Source organism: Salvelinus alpinus, chromosome 2, assembly GCF_045679555.1.
Source record: "Salvelinus alpinus chromosome 2, SLU_Salpinus.1, whole genome shotgun sequence".
NCBI lineage: Eukaryota > Metazoa > Chordata > Actinopteri > Salmoniformes > Salmonidae > Salvelinus > Salvelinus alpinus.
In genome coordinates this window covers 49,350,786-49,372,621 of record NC_092087.1, presented here as the reverse complement: position 1 = coordinate 49,372,621, position 21,836 = coordinate 49,350,786, and the positions used below count along the sequence as shown (strand labels likewise).

The following is a 21,836-nucleotide window of genomic DNA, read 5'->3' as shown; positions in this document are numbered from 1 at the left end:
ATCCAAGCGTGGGCCGCGCCGGAGATGCCCAGCTCGGAGAGGGTGGAGAGGAGGATCTGATGGTTCACAGTATCAAAGGCAGCCGATAGGTCTAGAAGGATGAGAGCAGAGGAGAGAGAGTTAGCTTTAGCAGTGCGGAGCGCCTCCGTGACACAGAGAAGAGCAGTCTCAGTTGAATGACTAGTCTTGAAACCTGACTGATTTGGATCAAGAAGGTCATTCTGAGAGAGATAGCAGGAGAGCTGGCCAAGGACGGCACGTTCAAGAGTTTTGGAGAGAAAAGAAAGAAGGGATACTGGTCTGTAGTTGTTGACATCGGAGGGATCGAGTGTAGGTTTTTTCAGAAGGGGTGCAACTCTCGCTCTCTTGAAGACGGAAGGGACGTAGCCAGCGGTCAAGGATGAGTTGATGAGCGAGGTGAGGTAAGGGAGAAGGTCTCCGGAAATGGTCTGGAGAAGAGAGGAGGGGATAGGGTCAAGCGGGCAGGTTGTTGGGCGGCCGGCCGTCACAAGACGCGAGATTTCATCTGGAGAGAGAGGGGAGAAAGAGGTCAAAGCACAGGGTAGGGCAGTGTGAGCAGAACCAGCGGTGTCGTTTGACTTAGCAAACGAGGATCGGATGTCGTCGACCTTCTTTTCAAAATGGTTGACGAAGTCATCCGCAGAGAGGGAGGAGGGGGGAGGAGGGGGAGGAGGATTCAGGAGGGAGGAGAAGGTGGCAAAGAGCTTCCTAGGGTTAGAGGCAGATGCTTGGAATTTAGAGTGGTAGAAAGTGGCTTTAGCAGCAGAGACAGAAGAGGAGAATGTAGAGAGGAGGGAGTGAAAGGATGCCAGGTCCGCAGGGAGGCGAGTTTTCCTCCATTTCCGCTCGGCTGCCCGGAGCCCTGTTCTGTGAGCTCGCAGTGAGTCGTCGAGCCACGGAGCAGGAGGGGAGGACCGAGCCGAAATTGAATCGCATGGACTATTTTGCTTGCTGGTATGGTGTGCAGTGATTCCACAGATCTCCCTCTCCCTGCTCGGGAGGAAGAGCCAAACCCTGATCCGGTAGAGCCGAACTAATCCTGCTCGGGTAGAAACGAATGAACAAACCCTGCTCGGAAGGACCTGAATGAACATTGGCCACCGATCGGGAATCAACCGCTGTGTTAGTTTGGCCCGTTGCTTCTAGTTAGCCTACAGCCCTAAATCCCAGCCTATTTATATATAGGGCCGTAGTGATACAGTGTATTACTGTGTCAAGCTGAGTTTATAAAGAACCTTTGATTGTACTTTGGCCTGTCTCTGTGGTTGTTTGCCATGGGATCTTAGAACTCTACTTTTGACATATACATTTCAAATATTATATGGATTTATTGTCTTCACAACAACTATTTTAAAATGACTTTGGATGAGATTGTGATTTAAACAGAATCATTCAAGACAATCTGAATATATAATTTCTTACCAAGAATAGTAACAGACTGAACCACTGTGCATCGATGGAAAGTGAGTTTCTACTGTGTAATAACATCTCAGTTTGATCTCAGCAGATGAACTTTGACCTGCCCACGAGAGCAGCTCAGTCCCCGTGAGTGACCTCGTACAGGGTGAGTGTTTAGGATCTCTCCCCTCTGTGTAGAGGTAACAGTGAGACACAGAGACAGATGGAGGAGAGTCACAGCTCAGCTGAACTGAGTCTCTCTCTCTGATGACTGTAGAGCTGACTGTCAGCCTGGGAGGAGGTGGGTCTGTGAGATCATGAGAATAGTGTCACTTTGAAAGTTGCATTTAAAAAACATTACAGGTAATCCATACATACTAACAGTTTGGAAAATCCATTATGTTCAACTATGTCAGCATTTATGTTTGTACAAAGTACAGTAAATCCTATCATGTGAAATGAAGACGTTTAGGAAATACGACAGAAGATCTCATTTTCAGAACGAGCATAATTAATACGGTATAACAGTGAAGTGTATAATTTTATAAACCACCTACTTACCCTGAACAGTGACTGAGACAGGGTTACTTAGAGGAGATGTCTGAGACTTCCCTACAGCATAGTAGCACGTCACTTTGACCAGAGCTGGAAATGTTGGACCAGACCTCTTGAGCAGCTCAGTTCCTGTTATTGTCTGCGTACACGATGAGTCAGGAAGATTTTTCCCCCCCTCTATGTAGAAGTAACAGTGAGACACAGGGAGAGAGGGAGGAGTCTCACAACTCAGCTGAACTGATTCTGTCTCTCTGATGACTGTAGAACTCACTGTCAGCTGAGGAACGTCTGTGAGAATAGGGGAATGTAGCATTTAGCATTTAGTGGTTTTGAGAAACGTACTGATAGCCTAGTCCCTCCTTGTTATTTCAGACTTAAGGATCTTGAGTCCATTAACTCATGCAGCGACAGTATGGGAAATTAAGGAGATATAATATATTCCTTGATTGCTTCATGTAATAGCTAATGACAACACACAGTATGATAACATATCACAAGAGGAACATGGTAATGATGGCACAACAGTACATTGTTTACAAACATTCAAACAATCTTCTTACCCTGAATTGTGACTGTTGACGGCTCACTGTATATGGATCTAAACTGTGAACCTGTAGCACTGTACTGACATTGTATTTTGACCTCAGCTGGTGAACTCTGACCTGTCCACTTCACCAGTAGTGTTCCTGTGAGTGTCTGTTGACAGGGTGATGGTAGGGTGAATTCCACTTGCCCTTCCATTTTGAAGAAACATTCAGAGACAGATGGAGGAGTCTGACAGTTCAGCTGAACTGAGTCTCTCTCATTGATGACTGCAGGAATCACTGTCAGACTGGGCCGAGGAAGATCTGTGAGATCAGAGGGATGATGGAGTGTCTTTTTTAATTGAATTATAAATTCATTCAATGTTTAACTACTCATACTCATACAGATAACGTACCACTTAATATTATATGAGTTTGAAAGAGAAAAACAATTAAGACACTGTTGTCTATTTAAGCAATAAACAACGAGAACGTGCCAGGAACAGCCCTTAGGAGGGAGTTATCACACAATAATCCTCGGGTTCGATGGGCATTTTGATTTTGTAAAACGGTTGCCAACATTTAAACAAAAGATTAAATGTCTTTCATTAAAGACCTATTATTGTGTTTTATTTTCATCCTTCCACCAGGACAAATGCTCATTTTGGGACGTTGCTATATGGGCACAGCCAAACAACGGAAGAAGTGGATTTTTCTGACCAGAACTGTCCCAGAGCTTGAGGAAGTGTGTCTGCGCTTGTGCTGCAGGTGCGCCAGACAAAAAACTTTACTAGCATCATACATATCGGTGAATCGCTGTGACATATGAAATACATGTGATAGTGTAATCAATCTGTAAAAACTACGTAAAAAAGTAACGAACGTGTTAAATGATTATGTGACGTACAGTCATATCCAGGTCCTGATTGGTCAACAAGCTGATTTTACGCTTCAAATAGTGTTATTTGACACATCAAACAGTGTTATTTCACGTGTATCTTGTTTGAAATGCAAAGACCCAAATGGTGTTCCATACTTTCCAGTGAACGACACACTGACGTCACGTACAGATGCACGTGACTCTTGACTGCAGTAAGAAAGCCTAGATTTAGTTTTTTTTTTTACTTCTAAACAAAATAACTTTTTGGGGGCTCTCCTACGCTGACAATGATGTGTTGATTCTTGCTTGAACAGTCACTAAGATTATATATGGTTGTGATCTTTGTAAAATAACTATTTTGGATGCAGCAAGTTGTTAGCTAGAATGCTAACGCTCACTGACATAGCAATAGGCTGTAGCAAAAGATAGCCAAAGAGACATTTTACTGGATGAAGTTGAAGTAATTTAAGTATAATGTAGTTGATTTGCAATGATGACACAAACATTATATTAAGCAGGACATTCATACGAGCCTTAAACTCCAATTATAATTCAAAAGTAGTGTGAAATTCACTCATAAGCAACATGTAAATAGAGGCTTTTATTGTTGGCGTTCTGTTCTGTCACCATAGTGGATTGAGCAGTCAAATGGAATAGTGAATAGACAATTTTTTGTGTTTGTAAACGTTGCCGCACAAGGGCGATGCGAGCAACGTTTGCAAACACAAAAAATAGTCTATGCACTATTCCATTTGACTGCTCAATCCACTATCTCATCAGCCCAGCCAGGCAATTTATAAACTTGATCTCCACTGTAAAAAGCATTTAGATATTATATTCCATTTATTTTAGACTAGCATTTGGTTTTCAACAGCAGAGATTTGTATTAATCTTGCTGTCTGTCTCATTCCATGGGGATGCTGACCCATGTTGACTCCAATCCTTTCCACAGTTGTGTCAAGTTGGCCTTAAGGTGGTGGATCATTCTTGATACACACAGGAAACTGTTGAGCGTGAAAAACCCAGCACTGTTACAGTTCTGGCACCTTCTACCATACCCCATTCAAAGGCACTTAAATATGTTGTCTTGCCCTTTCCCCCTCTGAATGGCACACATACACAATCCATGTCTTCAACATGTCTCCTCGCCTTCATCTATTTACTGATTTAAGTGGCTTTAACAAGTGACATCAATAAGGGATCATAGCTTTCACCTGGATTTGCCTGGTCAGTCTATGTCATGTTAATGTTTTGTATACCCAGTGTATACAGCATCTCGTGGAAGGATGAAATCTTATGGATGAATTCATCGAAATAACGTTTTTATTGAAAATATGTCAATTATTATTTGAATATTTTGGTAACCCGTTGTTTTGTCTTGTAGCCCAAAAAGTTACACATTGCAGCTTTAAATTCATAATAATGATACTGACCTTTGGCTTTGATGTACTGGAAGGTATCTGGACATAACAAAATGGGTCATTATTATGCTCTTTTTGCCATTATGAAAAATAAGAAAACATGAGATGGGAACACTTTACACAAGTTGGCGAAGCGGAACAGTCTGTAATGCATTCACAGCCATGTTATCAAGCAGTGGTCATTCTTATCTGAACAAAATGTAAAATAATGACAGAGAAATATAAATCAATAGGATGATCAGTGGAATAAGACACACTTATTATAACCATAACATGTTGAAATATTAAGAGTTCCTAAAGTAAAAGACTAAAAGAGGGGAAAGAAGAATGGAATATCCTGTAGCACAAACAGATGGAGCGGAAAAATAACTTCAGGGATGAACAACGTAATTATTTAGAGAGATACATACATACTGTTAGTCTGACTTCACAGAAGATGTTGGCAGTGACTGGGACAAAGAATACATGTTTCAATAGAAATGTAGATGTGGGGCTTGTTCACAGGAAAACCACAGATGTCTCATATAGCAACTGTGGGCTAATGTCATGTTGCAGAGGACAAGGAGGCTGAACATTCAGAATCATTTATCTGTAATTATTTTTAGGTTCTCAAGCTATCTGTCTTTAACAGATTTTATTTTGTATCATTACTGCCGACAATTCGATTTTTATAACCAACAACCTAACTTGTCTGTCTGAGAAAAATATTTATCTTCGACTTCTGTTTTACGTTTTTGACTGCTGCACAAAGTTCAACTACAAAAACCCTGCATTTGTGGTTGAGAGTTTGACCATCTCTAAAATGTAGAAGGGTTTTCATATTTCATTTCATTTATGTTTGGTGAGTCATGTTTAATAATATGCCAGAGCTGTGAAGGTAAACTGATAAGCTCAGTAAAGGAAAGGAAAGGATGGAAGGAAGGAAGGAACGGAGGAGAAAAGAAGAAGTGAGTTCACACTACTCGGACTGATCAGTTTACCTTGAATGCTCTAACTGGTACCTAAATGTCAGCGCCTGTTCAGGTAAACCGCGTCAGCCCCGGGAAGCCCCTTTGTTAATCAGGCCCTGGACGTACCCCAACAACAGAATGGTGTGGGCATATACCTGTATAAAAAAAATATTAAATCAAGTATACTGCTGATTGGCCAGCTCAGCCAGTGAGCCAACACGATATAATGTTTAATGAGGAAATGGCAAGCATTATCGAAACTGTATGTTTTGTGTAACAAGTCTAGGTGTTTGTTTTTTGTTATTATGCTTTGTGATTATGCTTTGCTACAAATAGGATTAGTGATGGGAAACAAAGCTTCCTGGAGCATTGAGATTTTCCAGCTAATTGTCTAAAATAGGTTAAATTCTCAAGGCTTTGATCAAGTGCACACTAGTGGCACCTGCTGGTCTAAAGAATTTAGAACAGCCAAATTATTATAGATTATGTCCCACACCCCATAGAGTGTGTGCAGTGTAGCCTTTATGTCTTCTACCAATCAGGTGGTTGTTCGACGAAACGAAGCTTTGGACGTCATTGATCACGTGCTTCTGATAAAGTGATACGGGCATCGGCACACTGTGATTTCAACGCATGCCTCTGAGCTCAGGCATCAAACGTAACATCACTATACAGGATGAATATAAACTGAGATCTCCACTGGACAGTTACTTTAATAGGCTCCTTGTGGCAACTAGGCTTTGTTAACCCAAGTAATTAAATCAAGAAAAATGTGATCCAAGTTGAATGGACTTTATTTTCTGAATGTGATAATAGCTTACCTGCCAAATGAGCCAAACTTCATGGTACCAGTTTTGAATATAAAGTGGTGTTTATTAGATAAGTCAACATTATGACAAACATGTTGAACATGGGCTTGGTGTTTAATATAATGTAGCTCAATGTGTGATCACTCTCCCTTACCAGCTTGCAGTCAGTGGTAGGGTCAAGGAGCCCAAGCCAAAGGCCACTGAGAACACTGATCCCAATGTGGAGAAGGCTCCAAAGGCTGCCAAGGTTGGAGCCAAGAAGACTAAGGACAAAGAAGCCGGTGAGCTGAATCCACTGAATTGATTGTGCTCATCACTCCTAGGATTTAGACATCACCCTATAATCTGCCAAATTGTATGGGATCATTGTTATTGAGCTACACCCATTGTAATGGAGGACATTTAACATTGCTCATTCAATGACTTGTATGGGTATCTCACTTCTCCTCATGGTGTCCATGATTGCATGCATACACACATATCACTAACTCTTGTCTCTAGAAGCTGAGAAGAAAAAGGCTACAGCCAAAAAGCAGAACGAGAAACCTTCAGAGGCAAGTGTGGTTTCAGTTATGTTCTGACTATTGGCATTGTTCAAGTGGTTTTGGTGTATAGGGACTTTTTTATATATATATACTTTTGTCATGGGTACTGTTCCCTATTTGGGCTTTACCATGTTAAATTGAATCTCAAATGGTAAATGCTACCACAAACCAGCAGCATTGAAAACCTGTCATTTTCATCTTTCAGGATTCAAAACTCAGGAAGTACGCAAAAGCATCTGCTTCCAAGGTGGCCCCTGCTAAGCAGCCCAAGTCGAAGAGGACAATGGGGAAGAGGGGACAGCTGAGGATCAACCCCAAGCACAGAAGACTACCAAGGGTGACTACCAAGGGTGAAGTGGTTTCCCAGAAGCCTGCAGAGGGTGATGAAGGGGACACTGCTGCTCCTGAAGCTAAAACCACAGGGAAACGAGGCAAGGGGGGCAGCAGCAGAGTGACTGCACTCCTTTTATCCACTTTATATGTTTTTAAATAAAGCAGTTTTTTGTACTTCTTGTTTGTGGCATTTAAATGTAGACCTAGCTGCTGTAAAATGTAATCTCCACTTTTCCTGTAGATAAGTGTTGGTGGTAGCTAGGGGTTTGTAAAGATGTTTAATGATTCACTGATGCAAGTTTATATATATATAAAAAAAAAGCTGTTAAGTTCTTGTTTCTTGCACCTGCTTAATCAGTACCCTCTTCTGCCAGATTAATTGTATCACTAGTACAGTGGTTCCTGGAAAATATTGATGATTAAGGTGTTTTCTACACGGTCAGGACTTTGTTGTTCATCCATCATAGGTTGATGACCATGGCACGATTTGTTGGGGAAATCTGGTACAGTGAGTGTGCAGATAGTTGAGATCAGTCTGAGCCTGGAACACACTGGACATGACATCTTGGTACCAGTCTCCTGAGGGATGGCCCTGATACTGGTCTTTCGCTGTTCTCTCCACTCTGGAATTTTTGATGGTGCTGGTTTGTGGTAGCAGTCTTTCTATACAGTTAAAACTAACCATCTCAAAACAAACATTTCCCATAACTATTAATCTATTAGAAAGTATTCAAAATTAGTCTGTTATGGGTCATTGCCCACAATGGTGCAATGCAACATGTTGTACCACTTCAGTTTGTCCACAAGGGGGTGCAAGAACTAATTGGGACTTCAGTTTGATATTCAAAGGTACCCAAACCAGAACATTGCTGTTCACTGGTGCTCCTGGTTCTTTATTCCCTGGAAGTTTAACCAGCTTTTACTCAACCACCCCTAAGGAGAAAAATAAATCATTAATGCTGTGGACCTCTAAACCTGGATTTGAAAAAGGATACACGGGAAGAAGCAAAGCAAGTTTTTACTCTGCCCAGAATCTGTCCACGACGTGAGCAATTCATATGGAGGTCAATGAGTTGTATTTGGTCAACAAATATTTGCCACGTGGGGGTTATTTGATCGAATCCAAGTTTTGTAATTGTTAGGTTGTGGACGCATGTGGCATTTCTGCAACTGAAAAAACAATTTATATTGGAGTTGTGCCTGTTGTGATACTTATGGTTAACCCATTGTAGCATTGACATTGAAATGGAGGGCTTACATTATTTTAACATAGTCAACTGGGTGGGAATTCCTACGAGTCAGGAGAAATCTGCCATTGAAGGAAATGTAATACTTTAAAATGGAGAGCATAGACAACGCCATTGAAGCTGTCACAGATGCGACCTATCTATGACACGGTCACACTTATCTGCCCTCATTGGCTAGAAAGGTTTTCGCCTGCCTTCCATCTTTGAGGACATTGTTAGAGCTCGACTAGCTTGTCAATATAGGCAACATTTTCTACACATCAAAAACATGAGTTTGAAATAGAAACTGGGTGTGTTGACTCAATCCTGCATTTTTAAAACCGCTTGTTTATTTGTTTAAAAAAATAAAAAGTTGACATTTCATTTCACTAATAGAAACAGTACGGAAGCACTGAAAGACTGAGCAGTTTCACAGCTCTTCAAGTATGTTCATTCAGTTTATAGATTAGTTTATAGTCGCAGCAGGAGCGGATCCAACAGGCCAGGCCACGAGTGCGGGGCTTCAAGCTGAGAATATTCCGACTCAGTCCTGATCCAATCAGGCCCAACGTCACGTTTAGCTCATCCAATAGAATTAAGTCAAGAACCCATCACTTGCTTGATCCAGTGATATATTAGATTTTGTCCACAGCAGTGCACTGTAGCTAGTCACATCATTCCTCCCAGAAAGTAGAGTGATTTGGTGAAATGGGCAAAAACTGGAGTGATTGAGAAGAGGGGCAGAGGAAGACAAACACGGAAGAGAACATATTGGATGTATGAAAAGGGAGAAAGGAGAGATTTTAGTGTTAAAGAGAGAAAAGGAAGAGAGATTTTGGGTGGAGAGAAAAGGAGAGCGAAAAAAGGGTAAAGTCACTAGCCATGTGGATCATCAACATAACAGCTGTTTACCTTCCCAATCCTGCCACAAGAGAAAGACCTCAAGCATCTGCATTAAGGACTACAATAACAAGAACAAACAAATTCAGTACCACTTGAATCAATTCTAAAGCAAGAAAATGTCTTCCACGTGTAAACAATTTCACTGGCTCCTCATCATCCTCCTCCTTTCCGCTAAGCCCACCCTTTGTGCTGGCCTGGCTCCACCACATGCATCAGAGGCAGAGTACGGGTTTGTTAGTCAGTCATCCCCCGCCCCTCACACCAGGCCCCGCCTCTGTCCCTCATTGTTCAGGGAGCCCCAGCCCGCCGTCGCCTCCCTTCCTCACTCATTGAGAGAGCCCCACCCCTGTAGGTCAAATCGGGGACATCAGGAAGCCATCCAGTTACTGCGAGATGACCTCCCAGTTCTTCCACAGGAAGCGAGGAGGACGACGAATAGCAGCGTGGAGAAGGTGCGGCTGCGCGTCATTAAACTCTGTAACTGTTTTAAAGTCACCATTGGCCTCATGGTAAAATCTCTGAGCGAGTTTCTTCCTCTCCGGCAGCTAAGTTAGGAATGATGCCAGTAGCTTTGTTGTGACTGTTTATATTGATACACCATCCAAAGTGTAATTGTGTAATTTTACCAATAAGTGTCCTTTGTGAGGCATTAGACAACCTCCCTGGTATTGTTGGTTGAATCTGTGTTTGAAATTCACAACGCGACTGACCGACTTTACAGATAATTGCATGTGTGGGGTACAGAGATCAGGTAGTCATTAAAAAATAATGTTAAACACTATTATTGCACACAGAGTGAGTCCATGCAAAGTATTATGCGACTTGTTTAGCAATATTTTACTTCTGAACTTATTTTGGATTTCCATAACAAAGGTGTTGAATACTCATTGACACTTTATTTTTGCTGACATAATTCCACTTTGACATTTATTTAAATTTTTTATTTTACCTTTATTTAACTAGGCAAGTCAGTTAATAACAATTTCTTATTTACAATGACAGCCTAGGAACAGTGGGTTAACTGCCTTGTTCAGGGGCAGAACGACAGATTTTTACCTTCTCAGCTCGGGGATTTGATCTAGCAACCTTTCGATTACTGGCTCAACGCTCTAACCAATGATGAGTCGAACCACAGAGTGAAGGAAAAGCAGCCAACAAGTGCTCAGCATATGTGGGAACTCCTTCAAGACTGTTAGAAAAGCATTCCAGGTGAAGCTGGTTGAAAGAATGCCAAGAGTGTGCAAAGCTGTCATCAAGGCAAAGGGTGGCTATTTGAAGAATCTCAAATATAAAATATATTTTGAGTGAAGGAAAAGCAGGCAACAAGTGCTCAGCATATGTGGGAACTCCTTCAATACTGTTAGAAAAGCATTCCAGGTGAAGCTGGTTGAAAGAATGCCAAGAGTGTGCAAAGCTGTCATCAAGGCAAAGGGTGGCTATTTGAAGAAACTCAAATATAAAATATATTTTGATTTGTTTAACACTTTTTTGGTTACTACATGATTCCATATGTGTTATTTCATAGTTTTGATGTCTTCACTATTATTCTACAATGTAGAAAATAGTAAAAAGAAAGAAAAACCCATAAATGAGTAGGTGTTCTAAAACTTTTACAGGTAGTTTATACAAATAATTTACTTTGCAACCTCATGGTAATTTTTTATAATTAGTATTACCCTATGTCATACTTCTACCATGTTCCAATGCATCATTATATATTACAAGATAGGTAATCATTTAATGTAATTCAAACAATTGCAGTGCTGCTTTTCACATGTATTCTTATAACAAGACATGGGCTAGTTGTAAAACACAGTATGTAATGTGACTGACGCAGAACCTACATCTCCATGTAAATACAACTGGTATCTTAGTGGAAGTCACACGAATAATACAGTTTGAACTCCGCTTCACTGTCAGTAATTACACTGCTCTTTTATTAATAACATACATGAGAAGAATAGTAAACTAACAAATGAAAATGGCAGACACTGCTCTTTGCTTTGGTATTACCCTGCCATTTGGAACATATCATGCCAAGGAAGAAGGCAGTAACTGCTGTTTAAGGGTCAAAGGTCATGTCAGAGGTCAGGGTCAACATGAATAAAATATTAACTAATAGTAAGGCAACAGATCACCACATCTCAAATGATCTCCCCAGAATTCATTTGGCTGGACAATTCAACTTGGAAGACATTTTTCTCAGTTCCACACTGTGAGTAGTTACTGCCTTTTTGCTTGGTAGGGCAGAATATTAATTTATAAACATAAAATATAAATATATCATAACCATTGCATAATCAATTCCTCACCTTTTCTGGCCATGAAGAGTTCATATTCACGAAGTAACCATACGACAAATGACCATGCACATCTCATTTCATTGGGCCTATTCGATCAATTACAGGATATTACGTCATTTGTTTTTGCTCTATGCATCCGAAAGGGAGCGTGGTTGATAACACAGGTCTACAGTAGAGTTTGTCAATTGAACAGACAGTTGATCTTTTGCATTGAAGTGTGTAGACTGCCACTGCAAGTAGGCCTACTGTAGTTTCCATTATTTTTGTAATAATTTGAGTAGGCAATGTTTCTGAATTCGAAGGCAATCCAGCATATTTAGGCAAAAAGTAAATGAAACCATTATTGAATGCAAACGATCTGTTTACAGGTCCAAAACAGCAAATGTCACTGCAAAAGAAAACATTTTGCCACCTCCAAACACTCGGCTGGTTTAAGGAAGAAATTCAGTCATCAATGTCCAAGACCAAGTCAAGACCGAGTGAGAATGGATCCGAGACCGAGACAGTCAATATGTGGTATCGAAACTGAACTCGAGATTAAGAAAAGGACATTAAGAACATGGTGGGGATATTATTCTTGAGAACAAACGTTTAACATTTGTATCGATTGGCATCAGTCAAAGTGCACCAGTAACATAATGTTAGTAACTACCCACTGGGCAAAAACTGGTTGAATCAACTTAGTTTCCACATCATTTCAACCAAAAAACTCAATGTGATTACGTTGAAATCAATGTGGAAAACTGATTGGATTTGAAAAATGTATTTGATCTTTTTCCACAATACTTTTCACATAAATCCAATGAAATTGGTGAAAGACCATGTGTTCTTAATGTTTTGTATACTCAATGTACAATATTCACATGAAATATGATCAAATTAGACACTCAATACCAACGATATAGCTGTATACAGTGTATATATACTAGTGCAAGAGTTGGATCAGAGGACTAACTCACAGCAAAGGAGGATGATCAAAAACAGATAACGAGCCAGATCAGGGGTGAATAACGCCATGTTTCAGAGAAACAGACTATCACAAACTACATAATAAGTACGGTGTCTGTGACTGAGAGAAGGCTTTTAATAGAGAGGAAGACAAGGAGCCTGCTCACAGGAAAACCACAAAGAAAGTCCATCAACTGATGTGATTAGAGGTAAATGTCTCCTGCTCCTAACATGAGCCAAAACCATTTGCTTATCTGTCAGAGGAAATAACTATATTTTATTCAGGCTTTCTTTTTAACTACACTGCACAATAAAAAGCAGGTTTCATGTACAACTGCAGTATATATTGCCAACATCCAAAAGTAAGAAACAAGAAACAGTCTTGCTGTGGCTCCATATGACTCTCCACAGTGTGCATTAGAGGCAATATTTCTCCTATCTACTGTAGTTATTAGCTTAATAAGATAATAGAGGTGCAGATACATAAGCAGTAAACAACGACACTGAACATTTCCATGGAAATATAGCATGACAAGTGGGGTTTCATCACTCGTGAGATGCTTGTTGTAATGGTCAGAAGCATGAATACATTTCTGAAGAAAAATAATAATAATAATTCTGCTCATGGTGTTTTTGGGGGGTGAATTTAGTTGAGTTTTTTTATATCTTGCTAAAATTGTCTGGTAAAGTAGTTGAAAAATTTCAGTTAGATGTATCTGAGGTTTGGTTCAACAGTACTTCTGTCAATCTCCTCAACACAACTAGTCTCTGAAATATGATAGACTGAAGTTTCAGTAGGACAGGATGCGGCATGTCTCGTCTAACTTTCCACCCGAATGTGGTGTGTGTGTGCGGGTGCGTGTGTATGTGTGCACTCGTGAACCTGTTTGCAGGTGTGGATATGTGACAGCATACATGTACTGGTTGGTATGTGATCTGTAGACTGTCTGTGACTGCTGCAGAAGAATGTAGGCCACTTTGCCTGCCTCACAGTAGAACCAACCACAATACAGATAATATGTAAATTGTCCTTTGAATAATATTTTTAGTCCAGGACTAAGCATTATCTGTCTCTGTGAAAATCAGGGGAGAAGGACCTTAGTCCGGGAGGTGACCAAGAACCCGATGGTCACTCTGACAGAGCACCAGAGTTCCTCTGTGGAGATGGGAGAAACATCCAGAAGGACAACCATCTCTGCAACACTCCACCAATCAGGCTTTTATGGTAGAGTGGCCAGACGGAAGCCACACCTCAGTAAAAGGCACATGACAGCCCGCTTAGAGTTTGCCAAATGGCACCTTAAGGACTCCCAGACCATGAGAAACAATATTCTCTCGTCGGATGAAACCAAGATTGAAGTTTTTGGCCTGAATGCCAAGCATTACGTCTGGAGGAAACCTTGCACAATCCTTATGGTGAGGCATGGTGGTGGCAACGTCATGCTGTGGGGATGTTTTCAGCAGCAGGGACTGGGAGACATGTCAGGATCGAGGGAATGATGAACAGAGCAACGTACAGAGAGATCCTTGTTGGAAACCTGCTACAGAGCACTCAGGACCTTAGACTGGGGGCGAAGGTTTACCTTCCAATAGGATAACGACCCTAAGCACACAGCGAAGACAACGCAGGAGTGGCTTTGGGACAAGTCTCTGAATGTCCTTGAGTGGCCCTGCCAGAACCCGGAATTGAACCTGATCAAACATCTCTGGAGAGACCTGAAAATAGCTGTGCAGCAACGCTCCACATCCAACCTGACAGAGCTTGAGAGGGTCTGCAGAGAAGAATGGGAGAAACTCCCCAAATACAGGTGTACCAAGCTTGTAGCATCATACTCAAGTAGACTTGAGGCTGTAATTGCTGCCAAAGGTACTTCAGCAAAGTACTGAGTAATGGGTCTGAATACTTATTTAAATATAATTTTCAGTGTTTAAGTCTAAAAACCTGTCTAAAAATCTGTTTTTCCTTTGTCATTATGGGGCATTGTGTGTATATTAAAACTTCTTCTTAATAGGGGGCGCTCTTTTCACTTCTGGATAAAATCGTGCCCAATTTAAACGGCCTCGTACTCTGTCCTAGATCATATGATATGCATATTATTATCACTATTGGATAGAAAACACTCTGAAGTTTCTAAAACTGTTTGAATTATATCTGTGAGTAAAACAGAACTCATTTGGCAGGCAAACTTCCAAACAGGAAGTGAAAATTCTGAAATGGGTCTCTGTGAAAGGCATTGCCTATTCAATTGTATTTTATTTATGGATCTGTATGCACTTCATACGCCTTCCACTAGATGTCAACAGGCAGTAGAACGTGGAATGAAGTCTCTAGCTTTTTCTGGGACCGGATGGGACATGTTGGAGTGAGAGGTCAGCCATATTGGTAGTATCTGGCTACGCACTAGGGTTTGTCACATAGTTTTCTGCAATGCGTTAGGTAGACACGAAGAAATGCTCCGTCTGGGACGTTATTGGATTGATTTCTGAAAAACACCCTAAAGATGGATTATCAACTGAGTTTGACCAGTTTATTCGACTATTATTATGACTTTTTGAATTTTTCGTTCATGCGTAAAATCTTCATGGACACGTGAGCTCCACTATGCTAGCCAAAGTTGCTAATTCGACAGAAGAAATGGACATTCTAAAACAAAACAACGATTTATTGTGGAACTAGGACTCCTTGCACTGCATTCTGATGAAAGATCATCAAAGGTAAGGGAATATTTATGATGTTATTTCGTATTTTTGTGGACTCTTTGGACTCCAACATGGCAGAGAATGGCTGAGCGCTGTCTCAGATTATTGCATGCTGTGCTTTGTACTAAAGTTATTTTTTAAAATCTAACACAGCGGTTGCATTAAGAACCAGTGTATCTTTAATTATATATGCAACTTGTATTTTTCAGAAAAGTTTATGATGAGTTTTTTTGTTAGATCACGTGGCTGTCTAAAATTTCTCCAGACATTTTGGTGCTATTTGTGACCATGGCTGCATTGTAAAACCCAGATTTGTAGCTATAAATATGCACATTTTCGAACAAAACATAAATGTATTGTATAACATGATGTCATAAGACTGTCATCTGATGAAGTTGTTCAAAGGTTAGTGATTAATTTTATCTCTATTTGTTGGTTTTGTGAAAGCTATCTTTACGGTGAAAAAATGGCGTTGTGTGTTGCGCTATTGTGGTGAGCTAACATAAATATATGTTGTGTTTTCGCTGTAAAACATTTTAAAAATCGGACATGTTGGCTAGATTCACAAGATGTTTATCTTTCATTTGCTGTATTGGACTTGTGATTTCATGAAATTATATTATATGATATTCCCTGTGGCGCTAGGCTAGGCTATGCTAGTCAGCGTTTCTGATGAGGAGGATCCCGGATCCGGGAGGGGGGGTCGGTAGAGGTATATTAATGGGGGGAACTATTTAATCAATTTTAGAGTAAGGCTTTAACGTAACAAAATGTGGAAAAAGTCAAGGTGTCTGAATACTTTCTGAATGCGCTGTATATGGACTGAAAGAAACATTTAAGGAAAATAGCACCTTGATCTTCACCAATGGCCAGAAAAAGGTGACATAGACAACAGTACATAGTTTTTGCATTATCTTGAATATTCAAGATCAAATCATGTAAAATACTAACAAAGATGAGGGAATGGTCGAAGTCAATTTATTCTGCTTACTTTTTTGTTTTACAGAAGAGAGCATTTCAAATGGAGAAAAAAAACATAGGATTTGTATTTGCTGTACCTTAAAGGTCTTATAAAAGAGGGATTTATTTTTTATTTTATTTTATTTCACATTTATTTAACCAGGTAGGCCAGTTGAGAACAAGTTCTCATTTACAACTGCGACCTGGCCAAGATAAAGCAAAGCAGTGCGACAAAAACAACAACACAGAGTTACACATAAACCAACGTACAGTCAATAACACAATAGAAAGATATATGTACAGTGTGTACAGTGTATATGGGAGGTGAGGGGAGAGCCACCCCTTTTCAACAAACAAAGCCATCCCCCATAGCATAATCGACCCTCCTGACCGCTGGGCTCAAGTGTGCATCGAAACAGAATGTAAGCTCATATTAACTGGACAAACATGTAATGAAGTTGTGTTCTCACACCATTTACATCTAAACCACTCCGCAGTCATTGGACTTCAAGGCTAGTGTCACGTTCCTGACCTGTTTTCTGTTAGTTTTTGTATGTGTTAGTTGGTCAGGACGTGAGTTTGGGTGGGCAGTCTATGTTTTGTGTTTCTATGTTGGTTTATGGGTACCTGATATGGTTCTCAATTAGAGGCAGGTGGTTTTCATCTCCTCTGATTGAGAATCATATTAAGGTAGGTGTTTTCACATTGTTTGTGGTGGGTGGTTGTCTCCTGTGTCTGTGTATGTTGCGCCACACGGGACTGTTTCGGTTTGTTTGTTTGTTCGGTTTTTGTGTAGTCTGTTTTTCCTGTTTGTGCGTTCTTCGTTACATGTAAGTTCTTACGTTCAGGTCAGTCTACGTCGTTTGTTGTTTTTGTCTCTATTTCAAGTGTTCTTCGTGTTTTCGGTTTTGTTTAATAAATATCATGTCAAGTTACAACGCTGCGTTTTGGTCGAATCCCTGCTATTCCGTTACAGCTAGAATGTGTCTACAACACTGCACATTGAAGGAGCGACTGAGGTGCTGAGTAAGTTGAAATTCAACTGGGAACTTAGAAAATAACAAGTTAACAAGTAAACATGGAGAAATTGGGAGATTTGAATAGCATTTAGGAAATTACATTTTTCAGTTTTGATTATCTGATGTTGCCAACAATGTCAAAAAAATGTAAAACCGAAATGTTATATTTTGTAGCTTGTAAAAAAGTATGTGGGCAATATCAAGATCAATACTTTTGCTGTAAGATCAGGCTTTTGGGGTTTGCTAACTTTTGCTGCAAAAATGGTTAAAATAAAATTATACTTTTCCCCCAGATTTTTTGGGTGCATCTGGATTATATTATAAGCATATTTCAACGCAAGATGAATTTCACCAAGAAAAATGTATTTGCAATACCACTTTGGATCTTAATGACTTAATTTATCTTAATTTCCTAATTTACCTGTTTTTTTGCATTATGTGTGAATATGTTACATATTTATTTTAAATTGTCTGTATCTATTGATTTTGATCACAAATATATTTTATTTAGTGAACTGTATCAAACCGTTATGGAAGGAGACACCACACAGATGACAGAATAGATATAAATACACTATATATTTACTTGGGAATTTACTTAAAAAATGTTTAAAGGGGAATATGCCCCGGACCCCTCCAAAATCCCCAAATAAAAATACTAACACATTAACAGATATTATGGATAGGCATGAAACACAAGCCAGGTGTCTATTTGTGATACAGTGAATTACGGCTGTTCCAAGCATTTTGGGGGCCCTAAGCGAGATTTGCCCACCTCGCCGACAAAACATTTTAGTGGCCCCGCTCATGGCGGCGGAGAGAAACATTTGGAGCTTTAAAGTTAATGTCCTGCAATTCTACTCATTTTGCCATGGGGCAGAGAGAACTTTGCAGTTAAGCAAATTTCCTGAAATTCAACACGTGGTGCCATTGTCGTTGAAATAATTAAAATTCAGTTTTAAAGCTAATTTACTGGAATTCTAAACATTTTGCCATGACTTATGCCATGTTCATTTGATATCTGAGTGAGAGTGACTAACAAAATCATTGGGGGCCCCCTGGAGGTCAGGGCCCCTGGGCAGTAATTTGGCCATTACTACAAGACTTAGATAGCTGGCGAGACTAACTGGGCCTAGCAATCTATAAAATCTTAGCTGACATGGGATAATTGAGTGACTGTCAGTGACTGACATAACAAGAAAAAAACTGCTGATGCAGAACCACATTTCGAAACTGCACGTTGTGTATTCTACTATCCTACGTTTTTTTCTGGAGGGGCCTCTAGTGGCTGCTTACTGTATGTCGCTTATAAATAGAAACGGCACTGCAGTAGATGTATTAGATACTTATTTACAGTAACATGATGTGTGATAAATAAAGGATATCCTGAAAGAAAGAGTATTTCTGTGAGACATACAGAGAGCCAGTGGTGTAGTTTCAGTGTGTCTGCAGAAGACTGTACAACCCATCCGGCTGGGCTGAGGTTGCTGGTCTGCCGGGGATTGAGCTGTATACGTGGTACGTATCAGACTAGAGAAAAGAAACATACAGTTTAACTTCAGTCCTTTAATTCTACAGTACTGTAAATGTAATGTATTCTAAAAGGAAGTAACATCAATCTGAAACTGAGAGCCGTTCACAATCATCAAACACAGTGGGTGATTCTGAACTTACATTGTCGTTTTCAGATGACTTTCCATTTTCTTCAAAAGGACCTGTACAGTAGTGAGTGAGTGAGTGTGTGCCAATTTGCTGTACTTAATGTCCCTTCACACTTCTCCTCCTGACTCAAACCATCCTGTAGAAGTACAGCTCTATTCTCATGCTCTAACACATTATCTTATGTATAACTTATATACATACATGATTACTGATATGACTACGTCAGACCAACATACACGCCTAAACAACTTTGAGTCCTATAAAAAGCTCTACATGATATGAATCTATTGTATAGAGTTAAATAGACAAACCTGGTGGTACAGATGTGGATGGTACAGAAGTGATCAGGCTGTAGACCCCTGCATTCTCTGAATCAGCCTGGAGGAAAGATTGAGACAAAGGTCCTTATTTTCCCTCAGACTGTCTGTCAGAAAACCAGTATGTATCTATATCCAAGGTAATTAATTTTGCTGTACTTACATCTTCATTTGCAGATTGCTTCACAGGACCTGCACCTCACAGAGAGAGACAAAGACACAAGTAAGAGGTTGTTTTTTCTGGGGGGGGGGGGTCAGGAGAAGTGAAAATAACAGGGTTTAATGTCACTTCACACTTCTCCTCCTGACTCAAACCACCCTGGAGAATTACAGCTCTGTTCTCACGCTTTCAAGATGCTCTGAGGGGGGGGGTCAGAAGAAGTGAAAATAACAGGGTTTGATGTCACTTCACACTTCTCCATCCGAACTCAAACCACCATGGGGACGTACAGCTCTGTTCTCACGCTTTCAAGATGCTCTGACTAAAAAATGTAAATTAGTATGGTTGGCATTGAGTGATTAAGTGTTATTGTGCTGAGTGTCCCAAATTCACGTCCCAGATCAGGAAGACAGGGACAGAAGACCTTCTGTTACAAACTCACCTGAGAGCAAAAATGTGGATGGTACACTGGTGATGAGAGAATAGAACCCAGCATCCCTTGAATCCAACATGCCTGCACTGCTCATAGCTCCCATCGCCAAATCACCTACAACAGAAACAAAATGAAAATGTAATTGGAACATATGTTTGTACATGCATGTGTGTAGTTGTGTTAGTAGTGTGTGCAGTGTTTGATGTATTTTGTTTGGAACATACATTGGCTGTGATCATCCTGTCTGGCTGTAGGTCTGTACAACATAAAAGTATAAGAAGGTTGTGGTAAGAACATCTCATCATGGACAATACAGAACTAAAGGTTGATACAATCTGCATCATATTCACAAGGGGAATTCTTACCTCTGAGAATTGGTTTTCTCTGAAAAACAAATTAGGCTAAATGAATGATATTGAATATAGCTTACACTACACAATATCACCAAAAGGAGTTGAAAGATTAACCCATGTCAAAGGCACTTACATTAATATGAGAAGGACAATGTTTGCACATGATTTGTTATGCAGAATCAGAAGTACTCACTGGTCCTCCTGTAGAGACAGACAGCTGTCAATCCCATCAAGAACACCCCCACTCCAGAAGCCAGACCCACTGCTGTCTGCCATAATTGCACCGCTGTTTGGTGACATGATGACATCAGGAGAGGTCATTAGCTCTTAATCCAAATGTAAATACTTCAATGGTAGACAAGTGTTAGAATACCACTTTATTATTAGTCTTGGTAAATGTTTCCGTTTTCATATATGTGAGAAAAGACAGCTAGTTAGCTAAACATTCTACATTTGAGTCTGTGAAGGAAAATGTTATGTTTGTGCTTTTCTAATAACCAATTCGACTGGGTTCATGCAAGTGACTGATTGATCGTGACTGGGAGGAATCCTCACTATCAGTATAAGCAATTTGGCAGTGCGCCAAGAACATTGTTTTGAAACCGAAAGGGGTGTCTCAGTTTCAAGGTCTCAGCTTGAAGAGAAGAAGCCTCGTGAGGTATTGGTTGGTCACATGCATGAACCAAACGTTAATGATGAATTAATTATGAATAATGAATAAGCTAAATCTTGCCAATATAACTTAAGCAGCATATAAGACAACTAATGGGACTTCCCCGGCGGAGCTCCCGACCGACGTGTACTATAGTACATTAAGATTGTTGGAACCTCTCCAGCTTGCTGATAATAAATAATTATTAATTTCATATTGACTTCAGGTGTCCCTGATGGAAATTTCCACGACAAGTCATCTAGCAGAGGCTCTTATCCAGAGTGACATACATTAGTGCATTCATCTTAAGATAGCTAAGTGAGGCAACAACATATCACAATCACAACAAGTACATTTTCCATCAACAAAGTAGTTATCAGCAAAGTCAGTGCTAGCAGGAAAAGACAAGTGCATTTTTGCTGTGGGATTACTAAATAAGGATACTTACCCAAAACTCTTTTTTGACTGTTTGAATTCACAACGCTGTCTGTGGAGCTTTGACCTCCTGTGCACATGCAAGATAGAGACGGTTTGTTAACAGTTAACACACATCACAACTTAGTAAACACCAATAAACTAAAATCGTGTGGCCATACTCACTTTCAGTTGGACTCTTTGGTGTGTCAGTTGTCAAAGTAAGACTAACAGTCGCATCTAGTGCAAAGCAAAGTCATTGGATCTGGTTATACAATAAGGCATCTTAATGGGATGATTTAATCAATCCAATATCAACCTCTTTTCTAGTAATTAGGCACATTTGTGAT

The 21,836-nt window shown here is 40.1% G+C and overlaps 1 long non-coding RNA gene across 1 annotated transcript; it reads right to left on the bottom strand.

Annotated features, from left to right (window-relative positions):
• Nucleotides 1–19,111: 19,111 nt before the first annotated feature.
• Nucleotides 19,112–19,736, bottom strand: LOC139564049 (uncharacterized). The gene is made up of 3 exons (XR_011672694.1): nucleotides 19,638–19,736; nucleotides 19,469–19,535; nucleotides 19,112–19,210 (listed from the first exon to the last, which is right to left on the bottom strand). It is a non-coding gene; the product is annotated as an uncharacterized lncRNA (long non-coding RNA).
• Between the last annotated feature and the right edge of the window lie 2,100 nt (nucleotides 19,737–21,836).